The sequence below is a fragment of the Furipterus horrens genome, unplaced genomic scaffold (assembly GCF_987537825.1).
Source record: "Furipterus horrens unplaced genomic scaffold, mFurHor1.1.pri manual_scaffold_4, whole genome shotgun sequence".
Taxonomy (NCBI): Eukaryota; Metazoa; Chordata; class Mammalia; order Chiroptera; family Furipteridae; genus Furipterus; species Furipterus horrens.
The window spans coordinates 59,449,127-59,458,416 of record NW_028327174.1 but is presented as its reverse complement, the minus strand read 5'-3'; positions in this window follow the sequence as shown (position 1 = coordinate 59,458,416).

Sequence of the window (9,290 nt, the reverse complement as noted above, 5' to 3'; positions counted from 1 at the left end):
CATAAAATGCTTATTTTATATATACTGATACTGAGAAATAAATAGGTTAAGTATTTTCCCCAAAGTGATATACTTGGTAAGTTACATAACCCAGACTCAAATATTTTGTATTTATTCATGTGAATGCACCTTCATTAATTGATAATAAATATTAACATATAATAAACAAAGTTATTGATAAATGCATATGTATTAGGGAATAAATAGTTATTAAATGCCCATTATCAGACATCTGGGCTGTATATATATTATAGCCCTGATTGAATTAAAGAAAAAAATCTGACTATGGCACCCAGACCCTTTAAGAGTCTTATATTACCTTTCACAGTAGGGCAAAGCAAAGTCATAGTTGTTTTTACCTCAGAACTATTCTGCAAAATATATTTTCTTCAGAATTTTGTTAGCAATAGGAAAATGCTTATCAAATTAGCATTTCTTAAAGATAACTGAGGGTATCTCATATTTGATTGTTCACTGGGAACTAATATACTTTTAGAATTTTATTTCATTACAATATCAGTCCTCAAAGGATAGTTTGCAGACCTCAGAGGTCTTCTGAATGTCTACAAGGCCAAAATTATTTTTATAGTAGTATTATGACATCATGTTACCTTTCCTTTATGCCCTTTTCACTGATGGTGCAACAGCAATGGTGGAAACTGTTGATGGTAAATTAGCCCAGAACAAGGCAATGACCCTGAAATATACTAGTATCACCATAAACTTCATTACCATAAACTTGCTGTAAAAGAAAAAAATTTAAAACTCAGTTTACCTTACGATCATCCTTGAAGGTGCAATAAAGTTTCTTAATTTTATTAAATCTATGTTTGAGTATATGTCTTTTTAATATTTTCTGAGACAAAATGTCAAATGTGCATAAGTAATTTCTGCTGTATAATGAAGTATGATGGCTAATTCAGGAAAAAATATGCAATTGTGCATACTACCAGATGATCTAGCTGCGTTTCTCATTAAAACAACAACAACAACAACAAAACTAAAAACTAAATTAATAGACAGCCTATGGTTAACCAGACTTCAGTATTTGACACACATATTCTCAAAAATGAGCAAGAGCATATAACTTCAAGGAAGTATTTTTGTCAATTATCAAATTTGGGCCTTCAAGTGATAATTTAGAATTTTGAAAAACTTGTACTAGTCTCTGAGGGCTTGAAGACTGGCAGATACTTACATATTTTACTGATGGGATTGGTTGTAATATTTTAAAATACGGGTTTTTGTTGTTGTGTAATTAAATGTGTCCAACATTTAGATCTACATAACTCAGTGAACCAATATCTGTCAAATAATGCCAAGATCCATGCAAAGTACAAGACAGATCAATCAACTTTATGGAGTAAAATAAATGCACTAATTTTTTTAGACTGTTGACTTTTGCTGTATCAAAAAATATATATTTCCACAATTATCACATTTCTAATTAACTATCTGTGTGAGGCTGGATTTTCTTTATTTACTGCAAACCAAAGCAATATATTCTACAGATTGAACGTAGAAGCAGATATGAGACAGCTACTCTCTTCTATTAAGCCAGTCACTACAGCGATTTAAAGTATTTAATAAATGCCCTTTTCATCAAAGTTTTTTTTTTTTTGCTTAGGAAAGTTATTTTTATATTATTTATGCTAGGATTTAATGTTTATTACTTTATCAGTAAATATTTCCCTCAATTTAAATTTCTAGTATGATAAGTATTAATAGATATAGCCCACATGAATAACATCTCCTTACAGCCCTCGATAATTTTTAAACAGTTTAAAGGGGTGCTGATTCACCACTTTAGGAGGTTCCTAGGTAAAACTTGAGACTGGTCCCTCCCGCATGGAGGGCAAGGAGAGACGGACGAAAGAGGAAAATGACTCCAAACACTCATGAAAAGTCACAAAGCTTGTCTTTAGTGCCATTAAACAAGTCATGTCCGCACCCACCTGCTGGAAGCTTAAACATTTACATGGAGGCTTTAGTGGGGTTCAGTCCCGTGTACAGCCCAGGTGGTCTCAGCACTACCTTACGCTCACGAGACTCCTTTCCCTGACATGGCTCCGGCTGTGGGAATGGAACCACCATTCCTAGGACATTGGGGATGAGGAGCTTCAGATTGCCCGGACCTAGTGTGGGGGTCAGCCAGACACGTGCTCTTGGTGATCTACTCCAACAAGAGGCCCTGAGACCAACAAAGTTGGAGAATGATTTACTAAACATTTTAAAATAAAGTTATTAGTAGAGTATAAAATTAAGATGTGCCAGGATTAGAAGTTTCCCTCAGTTTAGTTAGCGTAGTTATTCTTGAGAGAAAACACTTCTCTGAGGGTCTTTGGTAAATAATAGAGCCACAGTCCCTCTTTCCACAGGTGGAATGAAATGAGTGTCCACTGTTTGCTTATTGAAAGGTAACGAGTAAAATGAGATCCATATGGCTTCAAGGAATAAGTAACATCTAAAACAGGAATTTTTATTTTCCTGTGGAACGCGGACCTATCTCTGTTTAGGCTCATCTTCGAACCACTTCCTATTTCTATTTTCTCCTATTTATCCCATTCATCTGTTACGTTAAAAATTTTATTTACAGCAATTCTCTCCCTTCTTTCTTCTCCCGTCCTTATATCACCCTTCCACTTCCACTTTCCCCCCCAACTTTATTGAAATATTGGTGGACTCGGTTTAAAACAGCTTATGTTCGTAATCAGGCTCCTAAAGATAGCAATGGACATTTAGAGGATATTTTAATTGTATTATCTCCAAGGTTATCTTGAATTATATCCAGTCCTATTTAATGGTAGGCTAAGCCTCTCAAATTGCTGTAACTGCATCATGTAAGTGTTTGACAGGAAAATAGCCTATTCCGTTTGAATCACATGGTGTAGACAATCAAGAGGCAAAAATACTCTTCTCAGCCTAATTTGTAATGGGACAATATGCAATTAGAAATCGGTTTAAAAATGCATTCATGTAACAAAAGCCAATGTTACCATTAAATCAAAGACTAATATATTATTTGCTTGATATGCTAGTGGCAAAATGGTATGAATATTCAGAATGTATATGCATGCATAAAAAGGCACTGAAAAGTGAAGAAAATACACTCAAATACGGTTACTGACAGTTTGAATACTTACAAATGTGATAAATTAGTTGCTTTTCAAATGTGGATGAAAAGTGATAATAAATATGTCTAAAAGAGAGCAAGATACATAACAGGATATTTCATTGCTCAGCTCTGAGGTAGTGCTCTAATCTGAAACAAAAACTTGGAAGCTGGTCTCTTACTACCTAGTATGTCAGAGTTCCAGACTTATATTGTACAAGCTAAAATCATTTCTCCATAAGCCCTATCTTTATTTAATGGAAATGATACTTCAAACCAAAATCTTCAAATCACAAATGCTCATTGCTATGTGCTGACCATTGTTTCTGAGTCGTCATACCTATGTCACTTGTTCGTTTTGCTTAGTGACAGAGGATTTTTTTTCTCTTTAATATTCAGTAGTTTTTCTACAATATATCTTGTTCTTTATTCTGAAATTTTATTTTCAGGTTTAGAGTGTGCTCTTTCAATTTGTGCCTTCCAGTCTTTAGTATTTCATGGAAGCTTATTTCTTTGAATGATCACATTTAGTATTAACTCTGGTCTTTACTTTGGATTTCTTCTTTAATGACTTCTTGTATCTCTATATTGTCTTTATTCAATATTTCACTTTCTAATTGTTTTATCACCATATTCTTGGCATTTTACATATTCTTTATACCTTCTATTTCTCTTGAGGCACTTGCAAATGTTTTGTTCTTATATCTATTCACTCAATTGCATCTATTTCAATTTTCATTTATGAAATAAATTTTCTTCTATTTCTAATCATCTCCTGAGTTCTCCCTATGGCATGCTGTTATCTCTGTTTTTCCATCCCTTATTAGTTTTGATTCCTTCCAGTCAAAGAAATTTCTCCTCAGTGTTGTGTCAGATATTGGAAGGAGTCCTGGAAGCTCAGTTTAAGCAATTTTAAGGATTAGGTTGCTCCAGTCCTGTAATAATCACCGGAAGCCCTCATACTTACCCTCTAATAGGTTGGGTGAAACCCTCTCAGTTGAAACTACAGTTTTTAAATCCACCTGCCAGGTTTTAAAATGAACTAATGTCTACTGCCTATTTTAGGGTTCTTCTATTCTCAGGTGTGTCAGATGTCAGCTTGCTTCCCTCTGCTTTTTCCTGCAAAGGCTGATACCATTACATCTTGCTGCCACTGAATTTTGGGTTTTATATTTAGTTTCTCTAGTCTGATTTTATTAATATGTGAGTAGTCAGAAAGTCTCAATTTAATGATGTTGCCCACTGCCAATTTACCCAAACCTGCTATATATAGTTTACATTAACAGTTACTTGAAAAATAAAGTTTTAAATCCTGACCTTTATGCAGGACATTTCTCTTTACAGAGACAATATATGAAAATAATTATTTTATTCAAATTCCTCTAATCATATTCAATTGATTTCTAATTATTTCTGTTGTACCCAAACTAACAGTATTCTTTCCACTATATAAAATACATTTAAACTATTGTAGAGGTGGATCCTATATTTGTCTTTCCTTTTGTGAATAATATAAAGAATTAGCCAAGGTTGGTGTGGCTTAGTGGGTTGGGCACCGGCCTGTGAACCCAAAGGTCACTGGTTTGATTCCTGGTCAGGCAGTGTGCCTGAGTTGCGGGTCGGGTCTCCGGTTGGGGGCATCCAAGAGGCAACTGATGGATGTTTCTCTCTCTTGTCTTCTTCCTCTCTAAAAGTAAATAAATAAAATCTTTAAAAAGTATAATTAGTGTGAGCGTATTCCAGGATCAAGTATGATATATAATTTCTATCTTAAACTAGTGGATGATGCCCAGCTCTATGAATGTTTTCTCTAGGTGAACAACTTCTATACAGAGCAAAACATTTTTTCATAAGAGAGAGAGAGAGAAAATAGAACAGAGGAGAAAGAAAGAAAAGAACAGAACAGAAGAGGGGGAGGGAGAGAAAAGCGTGACTTTTCTGGTGACCCATAACAGTGATACTCTGTTCTTTCCATTAGTCAGTGAGAAGACTGTCAGGGTGTTTGGGTTCACACACAATATGTAAAGTCAGTGTCATTTCCCTTGATGTGCAGAAATAGAGAAATATTCACAATGATAAAAATGTTATATTATTTCTGATATGCTTTTTTAAGTAAATGGCTGCTTATATTCTGCTTATTTCAACTTCTTTTTTCCCTAGGCACTTTAAAGAATCTTAGCAAACAACTCTTCTTCTATTGTAGAAGTTGTATTTTTAAAAAGGAAAAAAAAATAGTGTTTTAGAAAAAATACCTTCCCTAACATATCTGTATCATTTATTTGACTTAGTTAAGGCTACTCTAACAGAATACCACACTGGGTGGCTTATAAACAACAGAAGTTCATTTCTGACAATTCTGAAGGCTGAAGTCCAAGATCAGGGTACCAGAACAGCAGGGTTCTAGTGAGAGCCCTCTTCCAGATTGTAGATGGCCATCTTCTTCTTGTATCCTCACATGAAAAAAAAGAGGAAGAAAGGACTCTCTGGGACCCCTGTTATAAGGTCATTAATCCTATTTATAAGGGCTTACCCTCATGACCTAGTAATCTCCAAAGGCCTACCTCCTAACTTTAACATTGGGGGAATTTTGGGAAGACATGTACGTTCAGTCCATACAACTATTTCTTTCAGAGATCAGATAAGATACTGTAGTTTGAAGGCAGATATTATTTATATTGTAATTGTCTAAAGAACCGCAAATATTGTAGATGTTAAGTAAATATTACAAAATAGTATAAAAATAAAAGTATAAAAAATTAGAAATGTTATGAAGGAGGAAGGGATAGAGGGAGGGAAGAAAGGAGGATATATATATATATATATATATATTCTTTATATATCAAAATGTGCCTTGGATAACAAAGAGATGCATGTATTATCTTGTCAAGTTCATTGAATGTTGGAGGTATACTGCCTGCAGTTTGACAATTAGAACCAAAACATTTAAATGTATGCAAATTTTATTAAAATGTGCCTCTATTTTAAGTAAATGAAACCTTACCATATCTATACCCATTGATCCTGTAATGCAACTTCTAGAAATTTATCCTATGGCAATTACATAACATGTATTTAAATATGAAAGTTCAATGTTTATTGTAACATTTTAAAATAGTGGGGAAAAATAAACTACATGACCAACAGGAAGGGAACAATTTAATAATATAAAAGGGCAAGAAGTATTCAATTCTGTTGTATGAGGCAATAAGATCATGTCTTAGATGAATATTTAATAACATAGTAAAAATATTTCTGACACTGTAACTGAGAGAAATATAGTTCAATGAGGTTGATTTGTTTTAAATTACATAATGTGTAAAAGAAGTATTGGAAATTAAATGAGATGTAATTGCACATGTGCATATGAAACCAGAATTTACAAATATTTTATACTTGTTTTCAAACATTTTTTTAATTATTGTTTTTCAATTACAGTTGTCCCATTTTTCGCCCATTGCCCACTCACCCAGCCCACCCTTCTTCCACAGTCATACCCCACCCTGTTGTCCATGTCCATGTGTCATTTACACATGTTCCTTAGCTAGACCCTTCCCCTGCTTACCCCCCTTCTCTCCCACCCCCTCCCCCTGATAACTGTTATTCTGTTCCTTGTTCAATTTTGTTCATTTCTTTGTATTGTTCATTAGTATCCTGTATTAGGTGATATCATATGGTATTTGTCTTCCATTGCCTGGCTTATTTCACTAAACATAATTTTTTCTAGTTCCATCCATGTTGTTGCAAATGGCAGGAGTTCCTTCTTTTTTTTTCTGCTGCATAGTATTCCATTATGTAAACGTACCACTGTTTTTTAATCTACTCATCCACAGATGGGCACTTAGGCTGTTTCCAGCACTTAGCTATTGTAAAGAGTGCTGCTATGAACATAGGGGTGCATAAGTTCTTTTGAATTGGGGTTTCAGGATTCTTCGTGTATAATCCTAGCAGTGGAATTACTGGTTCAAAAGGCAGTTCCATATTTAGTTTTTCGAGGTAATTTAATACTGTTCTCCATAGTGGCTGCACCAATCTGCATTCCCACCAACAGTACACTAGGGTTCCTGTTTCTCCAATCCTCGCCAGCACTTGTAGTTTGTTGATTTGTTGATGATGAACATTCTGACTGGTGTGAGGTGGTATCTCATTGTGGTTTTTATTTGCATCTCTCTGATGGTCAATGATGTTGAGCATTTTTTCATGTGTCTATGGACCCTTTGTGTATTCTCCTTGGAGAAGTGTTTGATCAGGTCCTTTGCCCACCTTTTAACTGGGTTGTCTGTCTTCTTTGTGTTGAGATGTGTAAGTTCTTTATATATATTTGGAGATTATTCCCTTGTCTGAGCTATCATTGGCGAATATATTTTCCCATATGGTTGGTTTCCTTTTCATCTTGCTAATGTTTTCTTTTGCTGAGTGGAAACTCTTTAGTTTGATGTAGTCCCATTTGTTTATTCTTTCCTTTATTTCCCTTGCCTTAGGAGATGTATCAGTGAAAATATTGCTATGTGGATATCTGAAATTTTCCTGCCTATGTTTTCCTCTAGGACTTTTATGGTGTCATGGCTTACATTTAAGTCTTTGATCCATCTTGTGTTTATTCTGGTGTATGGTGTAAGTTGGTGGTCTAGTTTCATTTTTTTGCATATCTCTGTCCAGTTCTTCCAGCACCATTTGTTGAAGAGGCTCTTCTCACTCCATTTTATGCTCCTCCCCCTTTGTCAAATAGTAGTTGACCATATAGATCTGGGTTTATTTCTGGACTCTCTATTCTGTTCCATTGATCTATATGTCTGTTTTTATGCCAGTACCAGACTGTTTTTTTTTAATAATGTATTTATTTGTTTGTTTATTTATTTATTTATTTATTTTTAGAGAGAGGGGAAAGGAGAAAGAGAAGGAGAGAAACATCATTATCTGGTTGCCTCTCACTCATGCCCCCAACTGAGGACCTGATGTGCAACCTAGTCATGTGCCCTGACTGGGAATCGAACCAGCGACACTTGATTTGCAGGTCAACGCTCAATCCATTGAGCCACAGCAGCCAGGGCCCCAGACTTTTTTGATCACAGTGGCTTTGTAGTATAATTTGATATCAGGTATTGTGATTCTTCTTCCTCAAGATTCCTGTGGCTATTTGGGGTCTTTTTTGGTTCCATATAAGTTTTTGAAGTATTTGTTCTAGGTCTGTGAAATATGTCATTGGTATTTTAGTAGGGATGGCGTTGAATCTGTAAATTGCTTTGGGTAGTATGGACTTTTTAATGATGTTGATTCTTCCCATCCATGAACATACTATTTGCTTCCATTTATTTGTATCTTCCTTAATTTCTTTCTTCAGTGTTATGTAGTTTTCCATGTACAGGTCTTTTATCTCTTTGGTTAAGTTTATTCCTATGTACTTTATTTTTCTTGTTGCTATAGTAAATGGAATTTTCTTTTTAGTTTCTATCTCTGATATTTTATTGTTGGTGTACAGAAATGCCTTAAATTTCTGTATCTTTACTTTGTAACCTGATATTTTGCCAAATTTGCTTATTATGTCGAGTAGTTTTTTAGTGGAATCTACAGGGTTTTCTATGTATACTATCATGTCACCTGCAATTAATGATGTTTTTACTTCCTCTTTTCCAATTTGGATGCCTTTTATTTCTTTTTCTTGTCTGATTGCTGTGGCTAGAACTTTGAAGACTATGTTGAATAGGAGTGGAAAGAGTTGACATTCTTGTCTAGTTCCTGATTTCAGGGGGAATGCTTTCAGTTTTTGTCCATTGAGTATGATGTTGGCTTCAGGTTTCTCATATACAGCCTTTATTATGTTGAGGTATGCTCCCTCTATTCCCATTTTGCTGAGTGTTTTCATTATAAATGGGTGTTGTACTTTATCAAATGCTTTTTCTACATCTGTTGATATAATCATGTGATTTTTGTCTTTCATTTTGTTTATGTGGTGTATTACATTTACTGATTTGCAAATATTAAATCATCCTTGCATCCCTGGGATGAATCTCACTTGACTGTGGTGTATGATCTTTTTAATGTGTTGCTGGATCCTGTTTGCCAATATTTTGTTGAGGATTTTTGCATCTATGTTCATCAGTGATATTGACCTGTAGTTTTCTTTCTTTGTTGTGTCTTGACCTGGTTTTGGGATTAGGGTAATACTGGCTTCATAGAAAGA